The sequence below is a fragment of the Oryzias latipes genome, chromosome 2, assembly GCF_053564925.1.
Source record: "Oryzias latipes strain Hd-rR chromosome 2, Olatipes_Hd-rR_3.1".
Lineage (NCBI taxonomy): Eukaryota > Metazoa > Chordata > Actinopteri > Beloniformes > Adrianichthyidae > Oryzias > Oryzias latipes.
Window position 1 is genome coordinate 50,570,756 of NC_136238.1, and position 14,213 is coordinate 50,584,968.

A 14,213-nucleotide genomic window follows, 5' to 3' on the forward strand; every position below is an offset into this window, starting at 1 on the left:
TCCAGCGAAGATTCAAGCAGCAGCATATTCAGTTATCCACCAAATGACAAGTCCATCTTAAAAATGCTCAATTACCTTTTGACAGACAAAAAGCTTCCAGCAGAACTACCCAAGGCTCTCATTGAACAGTCTAGAGATGGGAGAACACAGGACAGCTTTCCAGAATACGTAATCCCAGCGGAAACAAAATGCGTCAAGTGTGAATACCCACTTGGTGAGGAAAAAATCATAACCTCCAAAGCCAGGATCCTAACCAGCACAGGTGTAGTTGAAGGTAAGTACTGTTACGAGTACATCCATCACCTTGTCATCTTGGGTGTGTTTCAGTACGAGTCTTACGGATTATTTAATTAACGTGAAATTGCACATTAAAAATAACAAAAGTGTATTGTTGTTTCTGTTTTTAGGCGTATCAACATAAAGAAAGTCATGCCTCAGGTGTGGCATGATATATCGATACCAGCAGTGGGAGGATGGCATCCACAACTTTGATGACCATGTAACCTTGTCTTTGCACCTGTGCCTCATGATAAGAAATGCTTTACAGGTGATAAAATATATTCTGATTGTTTGCATGCTTGGAAAATTGTTAATTGAATAAAACTGTTTAATATGAAATATAATTACACGGCTGTCAGTAAAGTCATCGAAATCATCGAGACCACAGAGAGGGTGTCCTTTCCCAACAGGGAGAGGATACTTCATGCCTACCTTCACTTTGAGGCCCTCACAAAACATGACTACGCGTTCACGTGTGTTTCATGTGGACACAGTCCAGCTGTCGTTGTAATGGATCTTCACAAAAAAGGTGTCTTCAGTTTGCCAGGTGAGTTAAATAAGCTGTTATATTCCCTTATCCATGATAATTTTAAACCAGCTTATCCTAAGTTAATAATATAATATAATAAATAATAATATTGCTGCCTCTAAAAAACATACACGTGTAGTGATCTTTTTCCGGGCAGTGACTTAATTTTCCCCGGGCTATCACATTTGTAATACTTAATGACTGTTGTTGAACAGTGAGTGAAATCCAAAGCCCCCCGGATGATTATGAAGGTCATGTCGACATAGTGGACTTTTGGGAGGCTGTGGCCAGAGAGATGCTAAGTCGTGGTTTGATCCCAGGTAAGCAAGTTTAAATACACAACAAAATGTCATGTTTCCTGCATTGTTGGTGCTACAAATGGATAAATGATTACTAATACTCATCCCATTTGATCCCAAAGTTGGTAGGAAGAACCCTTTCATTGTGCCCCCAAGCTATCATCACTGGTCACCATGGATTGGCCCACATACCAGAAAGTCTAATTCAGTCCTGAACACTGAATATGAAAAAATTAAAATAGCCAAGGAATCCAACAAAGAGGAATATGACCTGATTAACGAGGAGCGTCTATCTGATGAACTTCTAAACTTAAAGGTAAATGAATACGGTACAAAATCCACCTGCTGACCAAAAGTTATGATGTATTTAGCAGATTCTTAAGAATAATTACTGTCTTTTCAACACAGGTGCAGGAAGTGAGGGCACTTTGCAAACAGTGTGGTGTAGACAGCAAAGGCTCCAAAATGGATCTTGTCCTTAGACTGTGGAAGAAGATGTCTACTAGGTCCAACTACAACAAGGTGTTTGAGAAGGTTTGGGGGGCCTCTGGTATGTCCAAGAAAGGCTTATTTGATCATCAAATTTTCCTTTACTACTTTCAATTATGATTCAAAGAAGTTCATTGTGTCTATAAAATTATACTGCGTATTTAATTTGCAATCAATTCATCAAACTTACATGAAATGCCATCATCATCATCATCCCTGTCTTTGTTCCTGGGCACTGGATCCTCTGTGTAAGCACATTTGTAATTTCTTTACTTATTAATCCAAACAACATAAAAGCGATTGTTATGCTTTTAACATTTAACAGCGACTGAGGCCACAGGCCAGAGAGATTTTCTATTTAAATCCCTTCAGTGGCAGCGGTTGGAGAGATGACAGTAGAACACATCCAATCAGGTTTCTCGCCGGGCAATGTCTGTTCTGGACAGTGGTAGATCAGTTTTAAACCACTTGTCGTTTATTTTTATTTTATTTTAAGATTCATGGTTCTGTGTTAAATGAGTAATATAAAAATATCTAATCATTAGGCCTGCACAATAAACTGTAAATTGTTATTGCGAAAACAGGATTTGCAACACGCAAACTCGTTGGATATTGAAATAAATGGTTCCTTAAATGCTAAAACTGTCTTATGGCAGCTTGAAGTACTTGACGACTATCGTGCATATTGTGCAGCCCTACTATTCATTTTTAATCGTTGAACCGATGGAAACAGAACCATAGATCCCGTTTGAGTTGGACAGTTCTGTTTGAGCCCGTTTCAATAAATGACTCAAGTTCCCACCTTTTCCTGAGTTCACTTCAATTGGAGTTCTTGTGTAAATACATGAAAATGCTGTGCTTTTATTTTCTTCTGTTAACTTACACTGTGCTTTTATTTTCTTCTGTTAACTTACACTGTGCTTTTATTTTCTTCTGTTAACTTACACTGTGCTTTTATTTTCTTCTGTTAACTTAAACTGTGCTTATTTCCAGACACATTGCACACCTCCTCTCCCCTGGACCCTGGAGGACACTTGGCAGAAATGATATTCCGGTTTGATTTGTCATTGCATCAGCTAAAACTTTCTATTTGATTACTATCCTTTAATCAAAACTTTTGTTCAACACCCCCAGGGTCTGGCGAATGAAGGGTGCTGGAACAACTGTGGCGTGTTTGTCATAATGTTAAGACCAGGGCTTTTCAAAAACAAATGATTAGAAATGATCATGGACATTAAATGTTCTCCTCAATAAAGATCAATGAAACATAAACCTAACTTTATTACAATGTCAATAAGGTTTTTATAATGAATTATAACATGCGCTGGGTGAAAACTGACTGGCTGGCTGTGTGTGCATTAAAAAGTGAAAACAAGAATTAAGGACTAAAAACTGGTTAATATTTATTTCTTTTGTAAGTGACCCTGGTATATAAAGATAACATTCAGAAATGTCACATGGATTCCAAATATTAACATGTAATTTTTGACTTTCAGTACGTTCTGTACATCGTCACGGGAACAAAGTGCGATTTCAGTGAGGCCTTTGTAAATTCTGACCTACTCTGTATTTATTTCTTCAAAGGAAAACATGAAGCAAATTAGGAGACGGTGGTGTCTGCACCTAATTCAAGATTCAAGATTCAAAGGGTTTATTATCATATGCACAGTAAAGAAACGGGTTTCCCTGCACAATGAAATTCTTTCTTTGCTGTCTGCTCCGAATGCCCAAAAGTATAGAGGAAACAAAACAATTCACTCACATCATACACACAAAAACACAAGATGTCGAGTGGCAGTTGTAAAAGTGCAAATGTGCAAAAGTGACAATGACAGTAGCAGCAATTAGGATAAGCAAAGGTGCAGTTTGTTTTTCTAGACTCCAGTCAGCTGTTAAGGAGTCTGATGGCAGAGGAGAAGAAAGAATTCTTAATGACAAACTTTCCATGCTCTTTATATGATCACACTTATAAAATCCTTAATATTTTACTACATATTTTACTGAAAACTCTGAATGGACCTTTTTATTAATATTTTGATGGTGAACATTCATTTTCATTGATTCACTAAGGTCTGAAGAAGAAAGAATGCAGCCAGAAAAAGGAGGAGCGGAAACTCCAGGTGAGAGGAGGTCACTGAATTCATGAGGCACACATTGAAGCTCTGCTTTGAGGCTGCTGTTGTTAATCCCTCTGCCACTTTCAGGAGGAAGGTGCTTCAATAAAAAAGATGCATTCTGAATCCATCTCATCAGGAACTATTGAAGCTAGAGCTGTTGGACACATACACAGTTTTCTCTGCTTTCAGTCTCTGATAGATTATTTAGGTGACCTGAGATGCCCGTTCAAATATAATAGAATATTGTATTTATTATAAAAGTTTAGGAGATGGGATGTCCAGGATCTTTTGTTAGTGTCAATTCTATCTTTTCATTTTCATTCTATTCTCTTTGTAGGGGAAGGTGACATGAAGACCAGCAGTGGGACAGGAAGGAATGTATGGATCCTCTTGAACTCAACATTTGTTGCCATCTCCAGTCTCTACTCTAAGAATGACCTTTATTTTCTGTGCAGGAAGAAGATGCTTTACTGCACGGCACCATTGAGGCAGCCCCATGGTGCCAGTTGCAGTCCTTTAAAGGAAGATGTTCCCTGCCAGATGTTCTGAAGGTGGATCAAGAACAACAGAAGGAGATTCTTAAAGAACTGCAAACCTGCTGATGAGAGATTGATGGAACTGAGGGAGCTTTTCACTTTTTCTTTCCAGTTTTTCAGCCACTTTGAGGCCTTTTGTTCTGAAATTATGGACAAGAAAAAATTAAAGGTCTGTTTGTTTTGAGGAACAATAAATCCCAGTGTCTGCTGTTTTTGTGTTCTGTTTTATTTTTTTTATATTTCATATTGGTATATGTATAATGCTACATGACTGTAGCATTACATTCATTCATCTTCTATTCAATTTCATTCCTTTTGGGGTCACGGGGCTGCTGGAGCCTATCCCTGGCACTTGCTATTGAAGGCAGGGGACACCCTGGACAGCTCGCCAGCCTGTCGCAGGACCACAATCACCTATGGACTTTTTAGAGTGACCAATTTACCTATTAAGTATGTTTTTGGACAGTGGGAGGAAGGCCTGGAGAAAACCCACACATGCATGTCTAGCATGAGGTCAGGGGTTTTACTTTAAATGTTTAACCCACCTGAGACTATACACTCCTTGAGATGTGAGAGACTGAGCATAAATACACAACAGTTATTACACAATGTCTGTGGAACCTATGTGTGATAAATTATATATTTTATTTTTTATTTTTTTTGTTTTTTTTTTTAACTTGTCCTGTCCAACAGCTGGGCAGACAGATGAGAGCTGAGGGCCTCTTGTGTTGGACATATTTTACTTTAACAAGAGGGGTTATTCATCTTCAGACAAACCAAAGGTATGTCTGAATAAACCCCTTTTGTAATTGAGGCCAAACTTTATTAATTTCAATCCTGTTTGAAAATCTTTGGTGTTGGACCGGACGGAAAAGGAAAGAGGGGAAGAAGAGAGAGGGACGTTAGAGAGAGGGGGGGGTAGGAGGGTGATAATAGGAGGGGAAGGGGGGTAAGACCATGAAGCAGCATAGACCAGACAGGTTTACTGGTTGTTTATCGTTACGGTACGGTTCAAATGTAGTACAAAAAAGGCGGAGCCTGTTCACACACACTCAAATATTATCAACACACCTGCTAGCCGCAAAAATGTCCACATGTCAACATGCAAATTATATATTTTATAACGTGATATCATTTTACATATAACAATAAACCATTGATCAGTAAATGACAGACTGTAGAATATAACTAGTTACAGTCAGCTGCTTTGCTGCCCTTTTCTCCTGTAACCATTTATAAAAGGGGGCATTTTTCTAAAGAAAATTCTTAAAACATGATTGTACATATCCTAGAGGCGGTTAATTACATTTATTTAGGTCCGTTCAAACACACAAACCGGTGGAAATTCACGTTGGCCGTTCGTAATGCATGCAGAAACGATCCACATTGCTCCATCGTCTGCACATATTTTAAGTGCGTCCAAGGATAAAAGTCGGCCACACATACTTTCTCCTGGTCCGTGAGGCCAGACTAAATGTATTAACTCCCTAATATATGCACATGGAAACTTGTGAAACCAAAGAAGACGACGGGGTCAGCATGGACGGGGCTAACATTCCACAGCGTGTTCACATTCCTCAGCGTTCCAGCATTCCACTAGGTTGTGCAGTTCTGCAGGCTGCAGCCAGGGGGAGTTGAAACCACCAGTGAAAATCGTTAAAATCAGTAAATAACTCCAAATAGAAAACGAAAAAAGGAGCACTAAACCACACAAACTTTCTGTCAAACTCTCAAACTCACTCACCCACACCGTCCATGCTGCCGCCGCTACCAATCTCCCAGCATGCAGTGCAAGAAAGAGAACAAAACCAAATACGGCCACAGCTGGAACACTCAGTCAGGCTCAGCTTCACCTGTCATTGTGATCAAATGTAAAAAGGTGCATTCAGTCAACATTACTTTTTAAAGATACATTATCAGTTGACTCGACACGTTTCCCACAGTCTCTGAGATTAAAATAACAGAATTTTAGTGTTAAATGACCACAGACAGAACAGAAACAGAACAGAACCTCAGCAGGACTCAGTTCTAACAGAGACGTAGAGCTGCTGTAACAGAGGAGGAAAGGCTTCAGGTGAGGCTTTCCTCTCCAGCAGGGGGCAGACGTGAGCTGACAGTAGCTACACTGCTGAGTTAGCAGACACAGTTCCAGCTGCTGGAAGCTCATCCAGATGCTTCCAGAAGCAACAAAGTTGCTCCAGCTGCCTCTCAGTGTAGCGGCAACACCAGCAGGAGTGGAGAGGTCATTCTCTGCATTCAGACACTAAAGACATGCTGTAGAGGCGTCACGTGCACGTTGGGTCTGCTGTTGGAGTGTAACGACTGGAGACGAAGGAACCCAAAGGCAGGAATGACTCAAACCAAAAGTCTACAGATTCACTTCAAATCACACAAACTTCCCTCTGAAAACCCCAAAAACAGGAACTGAAATGCCTCACACATCATCAGAACTGAAAACAGCTGTGAACACACAGAAGGGGGGGGGGGGGGGGGGCTGCCAGCTGTAATCATGACATGGAGATGGCAGCATGGGATTGTGGGAAATGATCCCCTTTGTTTGCTCTGGTGGATGTTGGGTTGAGCACAGCTTTCTCTTTTTCCATCTGTCTGAGGATGTTTAACTCTGATTTTTTCATCCTGATGCTTTCTGCACCATGAGTTTTTTATGGGGTGGGGGTGGGGGGGTTATGACCAGGGTGTGATGTTCAACGCTAACCTTTAGGAAAGTAAAAGCTCAATGCTCGTGTTCATTTTATAAACTGTTGGCTGCTGTTGGACGGATGCTGAAATATTCTGTTCTTATTGTAAATCTGACTCCAGAAACTTTCATTTTCATAAAGCCAGCATAAAATATTATCTTCAGAAACCAAAATAAATCAGGACATTTCTGTTCTATGACCTCATACAAACAAAGTCTGTGTTTTTCATACAAAGGACAATAAAACAGAAATCAAATTCATCCTCCACCACTTGCAGCTCACAGACCTCACAGTCTTTCCTCCTCTGGACGCCCTTAAAGTTCCCTACTTCCACCTGTAGGGGGAGCTCTACTGCTCTGAGTTCAGGATCTCTGTCCTCTTTTTAAAACAAGGAATAAAAATGACTGAAAAATTAGAATAAAATCACCTTTTTTATCGTAATAACACTTCCATGAAAACACAGAGATAAAACCTCCAGTTCTGTCTGTAACCTGTTTGTTGTTTTGGTTTCTCTTTTTCTAACCTGTCCATCAGCTGGGCAGACAGATGTGTTGGACATATTTTACTTTAACAAGAGGGGTTATTAATTTTCAGACAAACCAAAGGTATGACTGAATAAACCCCTTTTGGAATTGAGGCCAAACTTTATTAATTTGAATCATATTTGAAAATCTTTGGTGTTGGACGGGGTGTGTGTGTCAGTGAGTGAGTGAGTGAGTGAGTGAGTGAGTGAGTGAGTGAGTGAGTGAGTGAGTGAGTGAGTGAGTGAGTGAGTGAGAGAGAGAGAGAGAGAGAGAGAGAGAGAGAGAGAGAGATGCTGTGGGGGGGGGACAGTGATTAAAGAAGGGGGGTTGAACTGTGAGGCAGCATGAAGCAACAAGTTGCTGGATGTTTACAATCATTACAGTCAGGTTTATAAGTGACATATATCCAAATGCATAAGTATGCGTGTGTGAACTGATGTTCACACACGCATACTTATGCATTCAGACCGACCCATGAGACATATTTCATGCAATCACACTAACTAGTTGTGTAAAGGTGAGATAGCACCTGTTCTCCAGTGGGTCTTCTTCAAGGCGTTGTTGTGTCAAAAGCAGCTCACGCCAAAAAAGTGTGAGCACCCCTGTGTACAAAAAACTATTGCATTTCTGAAAATTAAATCAACGAACCGCTGCAGAGAACACAGAATTTTATTTCTGCATGTAACAAAAAGCATTTGATGGTATTGTTCCAAAAACAGTTTTCAAACATTTCCCTAACAACAAACCTTATGTTACAAAGGAAGTAAAAAGTTGCATAAATCTAAAAAAGATTGCTTTTAATAACAATGATAATATTGGATTTGGACATTGCTATAAAAAAGCTAGAAACAAACATCGTCTTGACATTGAGAACAGCTTCAATGCCAAAAACACCAAACACCTATGGAACACAATGAAAAAGTGACAAACATGAATTCTGTCAAAACACAACCAACAACTACGATTAGTGCAGACAAAGCAAATGAATTGAACAAATTCTTTTTGCGGTTTGATTCACATAACGGGGGCCACATGGCTGACTTTGATTTTCTTAATCTGGGTGAATGCTGTCCATGTACTGAGCTTATAAATCGTGACTTGGTAATCAATACTTTTAGAAAAGTGCCAAATAATAAATCAGCAGGTCCAGACGGTTTAACATCATTCCTGTATAGGAACTGTTCTGAAGAGCTGTCAGAAGCTTGGGCTCCAGTGTTCCAAAAGTCAATTCAGAGCTGTGAGGTTCCTGCTCTGTGGAAAAACTCTGTCATAATTCCAAAAATCAGCAGCCCACAGTCTGGAAATGACTTTAGACCTATCGCATTGTCATGTATAGCAATGAAGTGCTTAGAAAAATCATGATTGAGTGTCTCAAGGAAGAGGTGTCACCATTCTTGGATAACTTGCAATTTGCATACAAACATGGCAGCAGCACTGCTGATGCTGTGATCAGTGCATCTCACCTCATCCTAAAGCACTTAGAGGCACCTAACACTTATGCTAGAGTGTTATTTGCAGACTTTAGTTCTGCCTTTGACACTGTTCAACCCGCGATCCTGGTCAAAAAGATGTTGGAAATGAAGGTAAATCCAGACATGTTAAATGGTTTTTTTCACTCCTGACTGACAGAACACAACAAGTAAAGCTCAATGGCACATTTTCAAAAAGGTTAAGTTGTAATACTGGGATACCACAGGGGGCAGTGAGTTCACCTTTGCTCTTTACTCTTTACACTAACTGCTGCCAAAGTAGCCACACCCAAAACAAAATTATAAAGTTCTCTGACGACACAATTATTATCAGTCTCCTTTCCGTTGCAGATAACCCTTCAATTTACTTTGATGAGGTCAAACACTTTAATAAATGGTGCGAGGATCATAGTTTGCTCTTGAACACAACAAAAACCAAAGAAATCATATTTGACCCTAAAGGGGTCACCTCACATAGACCTTTGGCCATTGGAAGCAGTCAGATTGAAGCAGTTAACTCTATAAAATATTTGGGTGTCTGGATTGATAACCAGCTGAAATGGACTGTTCATGTAGATTATCTTTGTGGAAAACTCGCCCAAAGACTCTACTTTTTGAGAAGGCTGAGGCTGTTTGGTGTCAGCTCTAAGATACTGATCACCTTTTACAATGCAGTCCTGGAAAGTCTGGCTAGGTAAGCAATGGCAGCATGGTTTGGGGCACTTAGTGTCAAAGATAAAAATAAACTTTACAAGCATCTAAACGTTGTCCTCGCGGTCTGTGGCTGTAGGGATCATCGAACATTGAAGTCACATATGAGGAAACAACACTCAGGCTTGCTAGGAAAATAACAAACGACCCCGGTCACTTTCTGTTCCCAGAATTTGAGCTTTTACCTTCAGGCAGACGGTTTAGAGCAGTCAAATACAAAACAGTTGGATTCAAATCTTCATTTATTCCAGCAGCAGTTACCCTGCTGAACAAGAACTGATTAGCTGTATCTGCAGAGGGAAATCTTTGTAGAGCAGCCGCCTTAGAAATAACCAAATTGTTCTTCCCACTTGTTGTAATGAGCTTATGTATTAATTATGTTGGACTCCAGTCCTACTTTTAATCGTTGTCTTTTATGGAGAGTTTTGTGTTGAGAACAGTTACTGGATTTTATAAAAATAACTTTTAGCAATGTGGTTTTAAGGGACCGTATTAAACTTTTTACAAATGTTTTACTTTTTTCTATTGTGTTCTCGACTATGTGGGTCAGGCCTGGGGGGTAAATCTGAATACTCTGTTTTTATCTATTTACTATGTAATCGCTTCATGCTCTTTATCATGTATGTGATGTGCGAATGCTGAAGTATGATGTAACAGTTTGAAGCTCTGTGGCCTGAACAAATTTCCTCTGAGGACAATAAAGTTTACCTTTACTGTCACGGTCAGGTATAGAAGGGAAAACCCAGACGCAGGCAGGAACAACTGGAAACAGAAGGAAATCCAGAAGAAGGCCTTTAATGCCAGAGGAACCACAGAACAGAAAAGGCTCCGACACTGAGCACAGAAACAAACACCTTAAATAGGCAGACAATCAATCAAACAGAAATGCAGGACAGCTGAGCAGAAGTCAGGCCTTCACATGACATTTACACTTGGTTGATGCTTCAGTTCAAATAAAATACCCGCTGTTTATTTGAGTCCTCGTATTTATGAGATAAAAATCCAAACAAACTTATCCAAATATTATCCACCAGCACTGAACGAACAATGCAAAACAAAAAAAAGCTCAGCCTGCTTCTGTCCCATAAACGTTCTGTTATCTTCAGAAATGTTCCTTTTCTTGGATTTATCCATCATTTATTTACCTTCCAGGCAGGAGGGGTCAAAGATCACGCTGGTAAACGCCGGCTGCCAGTCGTGAGGGACGCCAAGAACTCGAATGTCGCACATCGGCGGATGTGACGCATATTTTGGGCGATAAAAATATTAAAAACGTTTCATTTTAATGTTACAAGTTTACCATAATCTTCAAATTCAGAATTATATTTTAAAATGAAAAAATAAATAAATAAACTAAAATAATTTTTTTATAAAATACTCATTATTTTCCAAAGTCACAGGGAGCCACGACAGAAGCATGAAAGAGCCACATGTGGCTCCGGAGCCATGGGTTGCCGACCGCTGGTCCAGAGGGACAACAGACACCAAAGACACTTTAAAGTGTAAATAATTTAAGGACTGGGTGTAGTTGGGTAGTGGTTTCTACAAAGGGTGGTGTGTTTGTGTATATATGTATATTTCAAATCATAATGTAACTGGGAAACATCATTGTGTCGTGTTGAAGATGTTGGATCTGAATTGAGAAAAAACAAACAAAAAATAAACATTCAAGACGGAAAGTAGAACCCTAATTTTTCATAAATTCTCTCATTTAGTGCAGAGTGTTCCAAATGTTACACATGTGAATGCCAAAGGGTCCATTTGAAAATGTGTAGAGCTCTGGCTCTTTCTCCCCTCTTGGTTTTAGTAGCTGGTCTGAATCTTTTTCTGGTGTCTTGTGTGGAATGTGTCCGTTTGATGAACTGATATTTTATCTGAAGAATCTCCTTGAGGTTCCTTCTTCCTGTTGAAATCGTATCTCGCTGTGCATGAGGGGATGTGCAACAGCTGTCATGTTTGGGTTAGGACTGATCATTTATGTTTTATATGACGGCTCTTGAAGGTAAGTGAGCAGCATGGATTTGGTTTCTGAAAGCTTCTGTAAAACTGTTTGGTCTCAGTTTGTGAGCATCAGCACTCGGAGACATTTTTTCAATCTTTTTCTTTAATATTGATATTGAAGCGTTTATGCACAGCAGGTAACTTTCTCACATATTTTCATGCAGTTCTTTTGGATTTTCATCTTTTAAACATTCTGTCTGGTATTCTTGGAGGTTAGCACAGATTTCTGTCTGTTTGACATCAGAGTCTCAGCATCTGCAGAGCTGTGTCCATGTGTGTCCATGTGTGTCCATGTGTGTCCCTGTGTGTCCATGTGTGTCCCTGTGTCCCTGTGTGTCCCTGTGTGTCCATGTGTCCCTGTGTGTCCCTGTGTGTCCATGTGTGTCCCTGTGTGTCCATGTGTGTCCATGTGTCCCTGTGTGTCCCTGTGTGTCCATGTGTGTCCCTGTGTGTCCATGTGTGTCCATGTGTGTCCATGTGTGTCCATGTGTGTCCATGTGTCCCTGTGTGTCCCTGTGTGTCCATGTGTCCCTGTGTGTCCCTGTGTGTCCATGTGTGTCCCTGTGTGTCCATGTGTGTCCATGTGTCCCTGTGTGTCCCTGTGTGTCCATGTGTGTCCCTGTGTGTCCATGTGTGTCCATGTGTGTCCATGTGTGTCCATGTGTCCCTGTGTGTCCCTGTGTGTCCATGTGTCCCTGTGTGTCCCTGTGTGTCCATGTGTGTCCCTGTGTATCCATGTGTGTCCATGTGTGTCCATGTGTCCATGTGTGTCCATGTGTGTCCATGTGTGTCCATGTGTCCCTGTGTGTCCCTGTGTGTCCATGTGTCCCTGTGTGTCCCTGTGTGTCCATGTGTGTCCCTGTGTATCCATGTGTGTCCATGTGTGTCCATGTGTCCCTGTGTGTCCATGTGTGTCCATGTGTGTCCATGTGTGTCCATGTGTCCCTGTGTGTCCCTGTGTGTCCCTGTGTGTCCATGTGTGTCCATGTGTGTCCCTGTGTGTCCATGTGTGTCCATGTGTGTCCATGTGTGTCCCTGTGTGTCCCTGTGTGTCCATGTGTGTCCATGTGTGTCCATGTGTCCCTGTGTGTCCCTGTGTGTCCCTGTGTGTCCATGTGTGTCCATGTGTGTCCCTGTGTGTCCATGTGTGTCCATGTGTGTCCATGTGTGTCCATGTGTGTCCATGTGTGTCCATGTGTGTCCATGTGTGTCCATGTGTCCCTGTGTGTCCCTGTGTGTCCCTGTGTGTCCATGTGTGTCCATGTGTGTCCCTGTGTGTCCATGTGTGTCCCTGTGTGTCCCTGTGTGTCCCTGTGTGTCCATGTGTGTCCTCTGAAAGCACAGCTCTGGATTGTCTCACCTTCTCCTCTTTCCACTGGTTTCCATGTATTGTTCAGTTTGCATCCTGACATGATAATGTGCAGACATTTAAGTCGCCGTTAGATTTTTGACAGATTTCTTCAACACAGTCTAAATGCAGATCTTCCTTACATGATTCAATGATGGATCCAAAACCCATTGATCCCATTTTTTTAAACCACAACGACTTTGGTCCACAAAACCCAAAGCCAATGTTGATTCTTTCTATTATCTTCACCAAAAGTGAGATGGAAAGTTCTGACCACCCTTGTCTGAACATGTGGCCTGTGTGATGGCATCTCTAGCCCTCTTGAAGGCATTTAATAAAGCTGTCAGGCCACCTGCCCTCTATGTGTCGTCTGCTTTTCTTGATTTTTCCCATTTTGCTCTAAATTGCACATTGTTGTTACTCTTATTTCTTCTAATATAATTTTCTTTTTTTTCAAAGGATAAGTAAACTGAAAATGTTACAGCTTTTTCCAATTGCTAAAACACTAAGTTCCATTCTCTAAACCACCCAGACAGAGCTGCACGGTCTGTGGAAAACTGGCAACTTCTGATATCAGTGATCAATATTTTGATGATGATATGACTTGTGATACCAAATAGGAAAATGACTAAAAACATCACTGTCTACATAGGAGGAGGGTATTTAACATGAAAGGGTTCCATACGATTGGTCAACGACGTGAAGGGGTCCATCTGGTCATCTGGTCAAATGCATAAAGGGATTTCATTGATTCATAAAATACTTCAAGCACATTTACAACTGACATTCATTCAGTGATCTTCTAAACCTGCTTTGTCCTTTTTGCTGTAAATCCTGATCCAGGTTAGCTGGAGCCTTTCCTGGCTGTTTGTGGTCAAAGGCAGAGAACGTCCAGGACAGGTAGTCAGTCTGTAGCAGCGCCACAATCACACAAACCTAGGGAGGATTTAGAGGAACCAATGTTTTAGGATGGTGGGAGGAAGCTGGAGTCCCTGCAGAAAACCAATGCATGCAGGAAGGCAAGGATACGTTGGTGATTCAGGTTCAGGTCCACCAAACATATGGAGAGAAATTAGACTCAGTCGGATTTGTGCGTAAATCAGGATTTGTGCGTAAATCAGGATTTGTGCATAAATTTGGATTTGTGTGTGATTTGTTACTCACATAATACGTTTTGTGTATAAGTTCAAAAAATATAAAATGAAAAAAATA

At 40.7% G+C, this 14,213-nt stretch overlaps 2 long non-coding RNA genes across 2 annotated transcripts; both read left to right on the plus strand.

The window, feature by feature from the left end:
* Positions 1–634: 634 nt before the first annotated feature.
* On the plus strand, positions 635–1,435 carry LOC144989567 (uncharacterized). The gene is made up of 3 exons (XR_013653825.1): positions 635–826; positions 1,024–1,128; positions 1,230–1,435. It is a non-coding gene; the product is annotated as an uncharacterized LOC144989567 (long non-coding RNA).
* A 10-nt stretch (positions 1,436–1,445) lies between these two features.
* On the plus strand, positions 1,446–4,284 carry LOC144989454 (uncharacterized). The gene is made up of 2 exons (XR_013653652.1): positions 1,446–4,091; positions 4,169–4,284. It is a non-coding gene; the product is annotated as an uncharacterized LOC144989454 (long non-coding RNA).
* Positions 4,285–14,213: the final 9,929 nt, after the last annotated feature.